The sequence below is a fragment of the Pleurodeles waltl genome, chromosome 6 (genome assembly GCF_031143425.1).
Source record: "Pleurodeles waltl isolate 20211129_DDA chromosome 6, aPleWal1.hap1.20221129, whole genome shotgun sequence".
Taxonomy (NCBI): domain Eukaryota; kingdom Metazoa; phylum Chordata; class Amphibia; order Caudata; family Salamandridae; genus Pleurodeles; species Pleurodeles waltl.
Window position 1 is genome coordinate 950412684 of NC_090445.1, and position 14791 is coordinate 950427474.

A 14791-nucleotide genomic window follows, 5' to 3' on the forward strand; every position below is an offset into this window, starting at 1 on the left:
ACAGGGATGGTGGCCTGCTGGAGACAGCAGACCACCATTTCTGTGACTGCTTTTAAATAAAGCAGTTTATTTCTTTTTAAATGCAGCCTATTTTCCTTAAAGGAAAATGAGATGCATTTAAAAAACAACAAATTAAAAAATGTTTTTGCTGCCATTCACAAAGGGGAAAGGGTCCCTTGGGGACCCCTTCCCGTTTGCGAATGGGTTATCACCAGTTTGAAACTGGTGCTAACTGCGATTGTTTTGCGACCGCATTCCTGGTCAAAAAACAATCATACATGGGACTGCGACTCGCAATTAGGAAGGAAACACTCCTTCCTAATTGTGACTAGCAAACCCTTTTTGCGATTCGGTAAAAAGATTTCCGAATCGCAAAATGGGTCTGTACATCCCAAATTGCATTTTGCATGTCACAAATGGCCCGATTGCCGTTTGAGATGTGCAAAATGCTTCGTACATGTGGCCCTTAGAGAGTTACTGAAATGTGTACTCAAATACTGACACACCTAGTCACCTATCTATATATTAAGTCATACATGCATTTATACATCCATACTAAGGAACTTGTAATGCCTGTTATACACTACATAACCACTTCACTGATACAGCCAGTAGCAGCCTCAGGAAGCCGCTTATGTAATCACCAGTGATATAGACATATAGGTGGCCATTCCAACCTTGGCGGTAAAATCAGTCAGAAGACTGCCAACATACCGCTGCGGCCACGGTAAACAGCCACGGTCATTCTGACCCACAACAGGCAAACCGCCAAAATACAGACATCCACAAAAGTCCGCCACACCAAAGGCCAGCGAGAAACTGGCGATGACCAAACCTCCACCGTCACGCCAACAGAAATACGCCCACACTATCACGACACACGAATAAACGCGGCGGTCTTTCAACCGCGGTATTCTATTAGCGGTACACACCTACGCGCTCAAAATACACACACACTTACAAAATACAACCACATTGGACAAATCAAAATACACACACCTGATACACATACAAACACCACTCCCACACCCAAGACAATATAAAACACACACCCACATCACCCTCAAACCCCCACTCCTTCAGAATCGGGACCACGCACAGAGAAATAGAGATCCGAGCACCCAGACGCGCATTTTACTTTCACCCAGCAATATTTGCACGCACTTCACACAACACACCAATACACATCACCACACTTAGCACCACACAATCCACCCCACACATCACCCACACCACCCCATGGCACCGCAAAGACACCCCAGGTTTTCTGAGGATGAACTCAGGGTCATGGGGGAGGAAATAGAACGGGTAGAGCCACAGCTCTTCGGAACACAGGTGCAGCACACCTCCATTGCCAGGAAGATGGAGCTATGGAGCAGAATAGTCGACAGGGTAAATGCAGTGGGACAGCACCCAAGAAATAGGGACGACATCAGGAAGCGGTGGAACGACCTACGGGGGAAGGTGGGTTCAATGGTATCCAGGCACAACATCGCAGTGCAGCGGACTGGCGGCGGACCCCCACCTCCTCCCCCAGAATTTACAACATGGGAGGAGCAGGTCTTGGCGATCCTGCATCCTGAGGGCCTCACAGGAGTATCTGGAGGAATGGACTCTGGTAAGTCTCATCTTCACAACTTCATCCCCCCCACCCCACCAGCATGCCAACTCATACCCCCACCCTCAACCTCACCCCCATCACACCTACTCCTTGCAAATGTCTCACCATCACAACCCACCCATCCCAACCCCAAGCCCTGCATGCGACCACAAAGTATGGACACCCATCACCAAAGCATGCCCACTGCACATACCCGTCACAAAAGCCCCCACACAGAAATGCCAGCACTGGGGTACACGGGCACCCACCCATTGCACGCTATGGCACACACAGATGCAATAACCATCCATTTATACCCCTGAAGGACCCGAACGCCACGTCACCACGCAGGAGGGTCCACAAATGTCCACTCCACCCCCAGAAGAGGCCCACATTGATGACAGCACCTCTGTCGACCTGGATCTAGATGACCAGCCCGGCCCATAGGGGACCTCGGGACAGTCGGTACCCCTCAGACAGCCACAGGCCACAGCAGACCTTCCCCCCTCTGGGAACACCAGCACAGCACCCACCCAGCGGGCCCATACCTCTGTCCCCAGGACACGTCAATCAGCGGTGTGTCCACCACTACAGGGCACCCAGGTTAACCCACCACCCCAACAACAACAGGGACCTGGGGGCAGTGGTAGTGGGCACACGGTCCAGGGGACAGAGGCCCAGGGAAACAGGGTAACTGGGAGGGCTGCTGTGCGACAGGGGGCGGACAGGCCCAGGGAACCCACTCTCCACGAGGACCTCTCCTCCATCATGGGAGCCTACCATCATTCCCAGGAGACGATTCCTGGCCAGGTTTCAGGAGATCCAGCTCCTGCAGGAGGAACAGTATTTGGGGTTCAGGGAGGAATTACGAACCATCAGTTCCGCCCTGGGCACCATTGTAGGGGCTCTGAATCAGGTAGTCACCACATTGCGGGACACTGTGGCACCACAAAGGTCCCCTGACACTAGCATGGACCAAGAACTGCCTACCACCTCTTCCGGCGCTAGTGGACAGGAGGCCCCGCCACAGGACCAACAGGCCACCAGCACCCCACCCCCTACAGAAGGAGAACCACCCCGCAAGCGGGTCCTGAGATCCAGGAAGAAGACAGAGTAAGATGCCAAGACCCCCGCCAGCAAAGGATACCTCCCTGATTGTCATCCCACTGACCCACATTGTCCCCTTTCCATCCTTAAACTGCCCCTGCTCCACTTCCCACAGCCATTTGGACAATGCACCTGTGATAATACTAGTCTGGATTCTGCCATGGACAATCCTCCACCATCACCCCTCACCGATTTACAACCAGCCACCAATATAGAGCACAGAAATAAACACAGTTATTGCACAAAACATTCTGGAGTCTGGCTGTGATTTAGTACAAATGTATTAGAGATTACTGTGCCAAAATGCATATTTACATTGTGATGCCAACATACCACTGTCACACAGCTGTAGTCCATGGGGAAACAAAGCAGATGTCACGCAGTGGGGCCCACATCTCTGAAATCGGAAGGGAAAGTCACAACTCAGTTACCATACACTGGGGGAAAAGGACAGACAGGAGAGACGTAGTAGTGGTTATGTATATGTAATATGCCGGTGTGGATTCTTACCTGTGTGTCACTGAAAATACTGCTGTATTACTGTGTTCCTGTTGTCTATGTCGTCCTCTTCGGCTTCCTCGTCTTCACTCTCCACAGGCTCCACAGCTGCTACAATACCACCATCTGGACCATCCTCCTGCAGAAAAGGCACCTGGCGTCGCAAAGCCAGGTTGTGAAGCATACAGCAGGCCACGATGATCTGGCACACCTTCTTTGGTGAGTAGTAGAGAGAACCACCTATCATATGGAGGCACCGGAACCTGGCCTTCAGGAGGCCGAAGGTCCGCTCGATCACCCTCCTAGTTCGCCCATGGGCCTCATTGTAGCGTTCCTCTGCCCTTGTCCTGGGATTCCTCACTGGGGTCAGTAGCCATGACAGGTTGGGGTAACCAGAGCCACCACTTAGCCACACACGGTCCCTCTGGAGTTGACCCATCACGTAAGGGATGCTGCTATTCCGCCTGATGTACGCGTTATGCACTGAGCCAAGGAACTTGGTATTGACATGGGAGATGTACTGGTCTGCCAAACACACCATCTGTACATTCATAGAATGATAACTCTTCCTGTTTCTGTGCACCTGTTCACTCCTGCTGGGGGGTACCAAAGCCACATGTGTCCCATCAATGGCACCTATGATGATGGGGATATGTTCAAGGGCATAGAAGTCACCTTTCACTTTAGGCAAATCCCCCACCTCAGGGAAAACGATGTAGCTGTGCATGTGTTTCAGCAGGGCAGACAACACTTTGGACAACACCTTGGAAAACATAGGCTGAGACATCCCTGATGATATGGCCAATGTTGTTTGAAATGACCCACTTGCAAAGAAATGGAGCACTGACAGCACCTGCACTAGAGGGGGGATCCCTGTGGGTTGGGGTATTGGTGACATCAGGTCTGGCTCCAGCTGGGCACACAGTTCATGGATAGTGGCTGGGTCAAGCCTGTATGTCAGTATGACATGTCTTTCCTCCATTGTCGACAGGTCCACCAGCGGTCTGTACACGGGAAGATTCCTCCATCTCCTCGCATGTCCCAGCAGACGGTGCCTATGAAGGACAACAGCGAGCACAGAGTCAATCAACCCACAGGTACGTAACCACAGCTTGCACATAACATGATTCCCAATGCATTGAATGGCTTGTATGAGTGTTGATGCAAGGCCTAGGTATGTGTGACGCAGTAGAAAGAAAGCCATGTGGGCCCCTGAAATGGCGGCTGCTGGACCTGTGCAGTGCGACAATGGGATGTGAGGTAAATGCGCTGGCGTGGCACACCGTGGCGGTAGGCGGTCGAAGACTGCGGCGCTAGGCACCATTGGTTAACATTGAACCCTATGGGTCTCAGGAGCCAATGAAGATGTGCGCCGGCGGTCGCGGTACGCACCGCCGCGGGCGTGACCGCCATTTTCTATCAGCTTAATCACTCGATACCTGATCTTCGACAGGAGAAGACCTACACTGCAAGTGCTGCTGTGACATCGGTCTGGTAGAGACAATGGCTCATGCGACTGGGGAAAGGGCCCCTGCCTTCACTGCTCAGGAATTGGAGAAACTTGTGGATGGGGTCCTCCCCAAGTATGCGCTACTCTACGGTCCTCCCGACCGACAGGTAAGTACACTGGGACCATGCTTTGTGGGCAATGACTGTGTTGAGTGGGGTGGATGAATGATGGTGGGGAGGGGAGCGATTGAGGCATGCATCAAACGACGGTGAGAGCATGTGCCACATGGCAAGGGTAGGGATGGGGGCCACTCACATTGAGCATGCAGATGGTGATGACTATTTTTTCCCCCCTGTACATTTCACATAGGTCAGCGCCCACCAGAAGATCGATATTTGGCGTGCCATCGCCAAGGACGTCCGGACCCTGGGGGTCCACCAGAGACGGGGCACCCACTGCCGGAAGATATGGGAGGACATCCGACGCTGGAGCAGGAAGACGGCGGAGGCTCAGCTGGGGATGGCCTCCCAACGTGGGAGGGGTGCCAGTCGGACTTTGACCCCCCTGATGTCCCGGATCCTGGCGGTGGCCTACCCCGATTTGGATGGGCGCGTGAGGACATCACAGCAGACACAAGGGGGTGAGTACACTCTCATTCTGTTGACTTGGTGCGCAGTGGAGGTGTCTGGGTGAGGGAGGAGGGCTGTGGGTATCCCTAGGCCAGTGCGATTTCTGTAGGCTAGGCCCCTCCGTAAGACATGGCCCTGTGCCCCCGCCCCCCACCTCTGTAGGGTGCCAAGTACAGCTAATCAAGGCCCTGTGTCATCTATGTGTGCAGATGTCGTCCATAGGCTTGCAGGCCATGTTCCACGGATTGAGTAGTCGACCCCAAGTGCGCGGCGTAGTGCTGGTGGCTTCTGTGTCTGTCTGCCAACAGTGTCGCCAATGCATGCACTCAACATGTCTTTATTTTCTCCCCCCCCTTTTTTTGTGGTCTTCCTGTTCATGTGTGCATTAGCATCATCAGGCGGAGGAGAAGTGGCATCGGAGCACGAGGGAGCTGCATCCCACATGGCCATGGAGGGCCATGCAACGGACTCCGAATTCACCAGTGGGACGGAGGGCGAGGGGAGCTTCACAGCGGGGACTCAGGCAGACATCAGCGACACGGACTCGTCCTCTGAAGGGAGCTCCCTTGTGGTGGCGGCAACATCTGTGTCCCCCGCAACAACAGGTACAGCCGCCACCCACCGCACCAGCACCGCCCTCCCAGCAGCCCCTCAGCGTTTGCCCCGTGCCCGCTCACCCAGGAAGGTGGGCATCTCCTTCGCCCCAGGCACCTCAGGCCCTGCCCCAGTCACCCCTGCTGCCCTCAGTGAGGAGGTCATTGACCTCCTGAGGACGCTCACTGTTGGTCAGTCTACCATTTTGAATGCCATCCAGGGTGTAGAAAGAGAGGTGCACCAGAGTAATGCATACCTGGAGGGCATTCATTCTGGTCAGGCTGCCCTACAGCGATCGTTCAACACTCTGGCCTCAGCACTGATGGCAGCCATTGTCCCTGTCTCTAGCCTCCCCCCTCCAACTTCCTCCACCCAGACCCTATCACCTGTACCTCTGCCTATCCCTGACACACCATCAGACCAGCCTGCACACACCTCAACACCCAAGGGAAGCTCAGGCAGACATAAGCACCACGGATCACACAGGCATTCATCCAAGCAACATCCACACACAGACATACCAACACCCACTGCCTCCACTGCCTCCCACTCCTCCTCGTCTCCCTCCTCCCTCCCTGTCACGTCTCCACTCATACCTGCATGCACAACATCTTCAGCCACTACGTCCATCACCAGCACACACACCAGAACCCCCCGAACACGTGCAGTCACCACCCCCACTACCATTTACACGTCCCCTGTGTCCTCTCCCAGTGTGTCTGTGACCCCCTCTTCCAAGATACACAAACGCAGGCAGCCACCCGACCAACAGCCATCCACCTCACGACAGCCTCCAGCCCAAGCACCTGCACCCAAAGACACCAGACTTCATACTCCTACGACCACAACCTCTTCCTCCACTCCCATACCCACTACACCTACCCGTCCCACTGCTCCTAAGAAGTTTTTCCTGTCCAAACTGAACCTCTTTCCACCAACTCCCCCACCCCGTCCATGTCATAGGACTATAGTCAGCACCTTAGCCACGACAAAACCGGGCCCTGTCATGACAGTCTGCCATGGACTGTAGAGTCCCCCACCCTCCAGGGCAACAAGTTCAGTACGGAGCCAAGGCACGGGCAGCCTACCCCCGGAGAAACATCCAAAGATAGGCAGTGGCCGGCGCGAGAGGGTGAAAACAGCAGGGACTAAAACCCCTACCATGGCTCCGGCAGGAAGTGTGGAGACAGCTGGCACACAGCTCAAGGTGGGGAAGGGACACAGGCGATCAGGGAAGGCTGGGAAGGGCAGCACGCCCGACAACACCGCCATCAGCCCAGCTGGCCAGGAGGGCCCCGCCAGCCTTGTCCCAGGTGGGCAGGAGGGCCCCGCAGCCCCATCCCAGGTGGGCAGGAGGCCACCAACAGGCCCGGCACTGCAGCCCAGGAGGGCCCCGCCAGCCACAGGACAGATGGGCAGGAAGGCTCCGCCAGCCACAGGACAGGTGTCAAATGACCTCCACGCCACGGCCAGATCCGCTGCACTGGGCACCGCCGTCTCAAGCACCGCTGAACTGGGCCCTTCATCTCAAGCACTGCTGCACTGGGCACCGCCGTCTCAAGAACCGCTGAACTGGGCCCTTCATCTCAAGCACCGCTGAACAGGTCACCGCCGTCTCAAGCACCGCTGAACTGGGCCCTTCATCTCAAGCACCGCTGAACAGGGCACCGCCGTCTCAAGCACCGCTGAACTGGGCCCTTCATCTCAAGCACCGCTGAACAGGGCACCACCGTCTTAAGCACCGCTACACTGGGCACCGCCGTCTCAAGCACTGCTGAACTGGACCCTTCATCTCAAGCACCGCTGAACAGGGCACCGCCGTCTCAAGCACCGCTGAACAGGACACCGCCGTCTCAAGCACCGCTGAACTGGGCCCTTCATCTCAAGCACCGCTGAACTGGGCCCTTCATCTCAAGCACCGCTGCACTGGGCACCGCCGTCTCAAGCACTGCTGAACAGGGCACCGCCGTCTCAAGCACCGCGGAACCATGAGCGGCAGGGGCTGGCCCGCATCTGTGTTGGGCAGGGCTGCATGAAGCACTCTGGGCACAAAGCCCCCTCCAGAACCAGTGGAGACTGTTATCCACTTGTGAGACTGTGGCTTTGCACTCCCCAGGATGGTCCAGTGGGCAAACCACCCACTGCAGAGACTTGTGAGACTGTGGCTTTGCACTCCCCAGGATGGTCCAGTGGGCAAACCACCCATTGCAGAGACTTGTGAGACTGTGGCTTTGCACTCCCCAGGATGGTCCAGTGGGCAAACCACCCACTGCAGAGACTTGTGAGACTGTGGCTTTGCACTCCCCAGGATGGTCCAGTGGGCAAAACACCCACTGCAGAGACTTGTGAGACTGTGGCTTTACACTCCCCAGGATTGAACAGTGGCCATGGAGGCCCCTCGTGGATCTGGCGTCGTTCACTCATCTGGCTGAGGTGCCCCCCCTTCCCTTCCCCCTGAGGTGCCTGTAGTTTTGCTATCTAATGCCCCTGCAGTGTTCTCTCCGTTGGAGTCAGGTATCTTGTGTGGGCTTTGCCCATGTGATTTGGGCCCAGTGGTCCACGGACAATGCATGCTACAATGCTCGGACTTGTACATTTATATATATAAGATTTTTTGATGGGTTGATATATTTTTAAGCCAGTTATACAATATATTCCAATGTTTAGAATCATTTCCTTTTGTATTTGCATTCTTCCGGGGGGTTTAGGGGGTGTCACTCTGATGTGTTGCTATGCATTGATGTGTGTGTTGTAGTGGGTGAGGGTGAGGGTGGGTGTGTCGCGTATATGTGTACCTGTAATATGTTCCTCCCCTGTGTCGTAGGTGCTGTACTCACCGTTGTCTTCTGCGCCGGCGTTCGTGCTCCTGGTAGAGGAGTAGGAACACTATCGCTGGGAGTATGTGGAGTTCGGGTTCCATGCTGTCCTGATTCCTCGTGGGGTATATGGAGGTGGGCGTTTTCCCTTCGAAATGGCTGTTTCCCCTGTGTTTTTATCGGTGGGGCTACCGCCCCGGAAAAGGTGGCGGATTGGTAGCTTGTGATACAGTGGGCGGTACATTGTCTCCCGCCTGTCTGTTGGCGGTGACCGCCGCGCTGTTTGTTTGTGCCGCCGTGGCGGGCGGTGTGGTAATGTGGCGGTCTCTGTTGGCGGTTTCCTCCAGGGTCAGAATTCCATTTTTTACCCCGCCAGCCTCTTTGCGGTTTGGCCGCAGGTTTAACACCGACCGCCAGGGTTGGAATGACCCCCATAGTACCTGGCACACTGAGAAAGACACAAACAAAACCATTCACACACCCATTAATTGATATACAGATCCTATTAGATAGGCATTCACACTGCAAAACATGCACTGTCAGGTCCAGTCAAAGATATATATACATCCATTGATATACCTACCACTTATTTTGTTAGAAACAGACGTACACAGCCATACACCTAGTTACACATACAGTTGCCCCACTATGCAGTCTATGACATACCTATTTACAAAACCATTCAGCCACTCACACAAACAGTGAGACAACTAGAGAGACACTTACACAACCACTGACACATATACAGCAGTTAGTTATCTAGCAGCAACAGAGGAACTCTTAAAGACAGTATTAGACCTCATCTCTAATTAACACAGCCAGTAAGGAATACATATAGCCACCTACATAGCCATTTAAAGATCTACAGAGTTAGTAAGACAGCCAGCCATACAACATCATACTTTGTCATATATCCATTCATATACTCAGGGAAGCACTGACAGACTAACTCAGGTATGTACTAAAGGACAGAAATATCTAGAGCCTGATTTAGATATTAATGGATCATATCTGAAATAGGCCCCTAGCCACCTCGTTGTACAGGAAATCATTTATATATCCATGCTGAGAGAGTTATATAACCTCTTACACAGTGAGATTGCCACTTATGTAGGAACTTAGGGGCATATTTATACTCTATTTGCGCCAAATGTGCGTCAAAAATGTTGACGCACAATCGGCGCAAACCCTGCCCCATATTTATACTTTGACGTCCGACCCCGCGGGTGTCAAAATTCCACCATGTGCGTCATTTTTGGGAAGGGGGAACCAGCCTTGCGTTAATTATATGCAAGTTAGGTGTTCCCTTCCAAAAAACGACTTTAAGGCCTGTGCCTCATAGTTATACTCTGACGTCATTTTGACACACAGGAGGGGGTGGGCCTTAAAAAACGACGCACAGCCTGATAGGCGCCGTTTTTTAACGTCTGGGTCAGGGCAGGCGTTAAGGGACCTGTGGGCTTGGAAGGAGCCCAGAGGTGCCCTCCCCTGCCCCCAGGGACACCCCCTGCCACCCTTGCCCACCCCAGGAGGACACCCAAGGATGGAGGGACCCATCCCAGGGAAGTAAAGGTAAGTTCGGGTAAGTATTTATTTCAGATTTTTTTTGTGGCATAGGGGGGCCTGATTTGGGCCCCCCTACATGCCACTATTCCCAATGACCATGCCCAGTGGACATAAGTCCCCTGGGTATGGCCATTGGGCAAGGGGGCATGACTCCTGTCTTTGCTAAGACAGGAGTCATGTCAATGGAGGTTGGGCATAAAAAAAAATGGCGCAAATCCGATTTGAGGCCTGAATTTTGCCTCAGACCTGACTTGCCCCATTTTTTGACGCACAACCCCCATTTTCCCATACGCCGGCGCTGCCTGGTGTGAGTCATTTTTTTTTACGCACACCAGTCCGCAGCGCCGGCTAATGTCATTTCATAAATAAGGCGCCCGCATGGCGCGTTGGAATAGCGTTAGCCAGCGGTAAAATTTTTGACGCCCAACTGCGTTGGCGCAGTTGTGTGTCAAAAATTATAAATATGGGCCTTAATTGCTAATAATATGTGAAGTACTATGTTGTGCTGTAAACATAAATGTATTCTTTTTTTGCTTTTTGGATATCTACTTGTGTTTAAAGATGTAAATGTATGATGCAGGAAAAGAGACAAGGAAGAAAGAAACAAAGAAACAGAATTATCTGCTTAAATCTCAGAAAGAAAAGGAACATGATGTGGAGAATGTGCTAGGAAAAAAGAGGTACTGGTTAGAGAACTAAGGAGTTTTTAAAATAATATGGGGGAAAAAGGCAAGATGACAGAAAAATTGGTAATAAAAAGCGAGGTTTGAAATCAACTGAGAAAGGACACTGAGGGGGTCATTCTAACCCTGGCGGTCCGCGACCGCCAGGGCTAAAATGACAAAAGCACCGCCAACAGGCTGGCGGTGCTTCCCTGCCCAGTCTGACCGCGGCGGTAAAGCCGCGGTCAGAAAAGGTTTCCCGCCGGATTTCCCCTGCTTGGGCAGAACCTCCATGGCGGCGCTGCAAGCAGCGCCGCCATGGAGATTCCGACCCCCTTCCCGCCACCCTGTTTCTGGTGTTTTACCGCCAGGAAAAGGATGGCGGGAACGGGTGTCGTGGGGCCCCTGGGGGCCCCTGCACTGCCCATTCCACTGGCATGGGCAGTGCAGGGGCCCCCTAACAGGGCCCCAGCATGATTTTCACTGTCTGCTTAGCAGACAGTGAAAATTGCGACGGGTGCAACTGCACCCGTCGCACCCCTGCAACACCGCCGGCTCCATTCGGAGCCGGCTTCTGGGTTGCAGGGCCTTTCCCGCTGGGCTGGCGGGCGCTCCCTTGGCGGGCGCCCGCCGGCCCAGCGGGAAAGCCAGAATGGCCTCCGCAGTCTTTTGACCGCGGAGCGACCAAGTGGCGGTTCCCGCTTGAGTGTAAAAATGTCTTAGGAAAGGAGCTCATTTGACTAGGAGACAGAAACAATATATAGAAATAAGAATAAGAATGTTTTGAAACAGAGTACTGTAGAATATGGTGCAAAACATGAAGGAGTGTAAGAGGCGGATTCCAACACTGAAGCACAAACAACATATTGAGAGTGTAGTTGATAAAGCACGTGATTTGAAGCTGAAACTATTTACCTTGATACTCAACAGAATTAAAACCGCATAAAACAGTTTTGTGTATGAAAAAAGTCAACAAATGGCTTATTAATAAAAGTAATATCTGTAAAAACTTTGAAGATGAATGAAAGCACACATCTAGTACAGAGCCTTTCTTTAATGATGAAAGCTACATACAAAAGAACATAATAGTTCATGCAGTTGAAACAACTGGTCGATGCTATGAGGTGAAAGATGGTACTGCCATTGCAAAAGAGGTGATGGTTCCTTAAAATGTAGAGGGAGGGATAGTAGAAGAGGTACAAGGAAGGCATAGGCATATCCCTGCATATAAATGGGACTGTAGCACTGTTTGTAGTGTTTGCTAGGAATCTATTGAAATATTAAGACATTTTCTCCGTCAATTTCCAGATAGAAATGTGAAGCAGAAGATTTTAATGTTGCAAGGAAATGATCCATGCAGAACGAGAAAATATACTAATTTACAGGGGCATTTACTGGCATGTCTATCCAAGAAAGTGTGTTCAATCACCTTTCATCATTTCTGAATGTTGGCTTTTCATTATTCTAAAATGTACATTTGAGTTAGCTTACTTTGCTTTGTAAAAAGTCAAGATTTGTGTTTAGGAGAAATGAATAAAGCTATGGTGTATGGTATACTCTGGTAGAAAACTTGTGAAATTTAGTAACATTTCTTTGGTCCTAAAGAGGACTACAGAGAAAATGAGGAGTTGGTATCCAGGTGTAGGGGAAGAGAACAAAGATCATAGTACTGATAAGTTTGTACAAGACTTTGCAAAGCTTAATTCAATTTCTAGTAAGAAACCAAACTGTTTTTGTATTTGTTGTTGACACTTTCACTACAAAGGTCAAACTGTTGATTTGTTCTCAAAAGAAAACAGGGATAAGTGGTTAGAATTTGCTGTGTATTTATTTGTAGAGAAATGGTTTGATTTGTCAACATGGCAAATTATATATTGCTATGATACAGAAAGGCCTTGAAGGTAGAGTTGTGTACTTACCTTTGGATTTTAAATGCAATGTTCAGACTGTGGTTGTAGAGAGAGATATGAATGGACCACTTATAATTCTAGTGAATGGTGTACCCACAAATATAAACATCTGGCAAGAACTAGTGGATGTAAATAATGTAAAAAAAGTAACATTATACCTGAAACAAAGTAACGATGGAAATTGTATAGAGGATGAAATGTTATCTTCAAGTGGACAGAATAAAAAAGTGGTTAGAAGTAAATTTGAAGAAATATATAAACACTTCAGCATCCACCTCCTGCATTAAAAAAATGTATGTGTGGGGAAATGCCATTAATCTTTATCAGATGGATCAAGCAAAAGGAGCTCCAAATGAGTATGAGAGAAACGTTTAGAGGCACGTCATTTTACACAACTATTCCCAACTGGAGTAGCTGCACGGTATGGTGACTGCCCAATGCAAACTCAAACATTAAGGTCACAAATTGAAGATTCGAGGAGAACTTTACTCTTTTGACCCAGCAATGTCAGATTATGAATACTGGAAGCATACTACTGATTTGAAGAGTGTATGGGGAACACAAGATTGGCAAATACAGGGTAGGGAAGCTTTATTCAGACTGTGCCTTATTCCTATGCAAATTATCTTTTTAAATGATACCATTCAACAGACATCATGTCTGGGGTTAGTGAAAATAAAAGAAATGAACATGCCCACTATCCCCACACCGGCAAAGTTTAATAATTGGCAGTCCTTCCTGAATGTCACTGAGGAAGAATTAGATGCAAAGGTTAAGGCTGGTACCTATGACTCTTCACTTTCTAGTCCCGGCGGGTGGTTGATTTGGCCAATAGATACAAATAGACACAATTCGGTGTCAGGCACATTCTTTGAATTCCTCAGGGGGTTTCAGATTAGCTAGGCAGACCCTAGCTTTGTCTCAGGTCAACACACGGGTATAGTTACAACATACAGTGTAGGTAAGCTGTCCCAAAAATGGGTACAGACTAACACGTTAGCCGCAGTTAAGAATAACACTCTTTCTGAAGATATAGACTTGCAGGACTCCTTGTAGGGTCCTAGAAAGCCACGCTCTAAAAGATTCATCTATATCATATACAATGAGATCTGGAAGCTTTCCCAGATAGATGCTCCTGCACGTTTAAGGCAGATAGACAAGGAAAATTTAGAAAAGGCTTTAGCTGTTGTCCATAATGGCATGAACACTCTGTCTAACAGGATTTATTCCCTAACAAACATAGTATCATCTGAGATAGATATCATTCAGACAGACATGTCCCTTTTATATCATGGGCAAAGTCCGCTGCGTTCCATCATGCAGTTAGGTTGGACGTTACAGACTTTGAAAACCGGCCGAGTTACAATGAAGTATATTAATGGTAGTGAATTGTTCACTCCTTTGAATTTATCCAAAGAACAACAGACAAAGGCTAAAAGGGAAACAAGTTTCACCATGCTTCACATAGAGAAGTTAGAAAAGTTGCCTTTCACAGTTGCAGGAAGTCCTTCAACAGTATGGCTCCTACATGGCATTATTTATCTGCCCATTTCCTCTTTTGGTTTTTCGAAATGCCTGAAACATCTTGCTGTTGGCAGGTACAAGCGACTATCCGATAGCTTTATTAAGGAAGAGTGGGAGTTGACCTTTGAATACAATATCTGAATGGCAAAACAGAGGTTTGGTCTCCAGATAGCAAGATCATCAGCTGAGATACAATCCCTATTCAATACCAACTTCCCCAAGCACTTTGGAGAGCTGGTATCCAGAATTTTCAACACCTCAAGCACTACTGGGTTAACTTCTTTAAGGCTGTTGGGTCTGGATTTGTGTCCATCTTCAAGACTGTCTTCAGAGTCATTCTATCAGCCATCCATTCACTCTTTTTAAGTGTGTGTTGGTGGCTTTCCTATAATTTTGGCATTAATAGGCGGAATAGTGCTGCTATTTCTTATGATT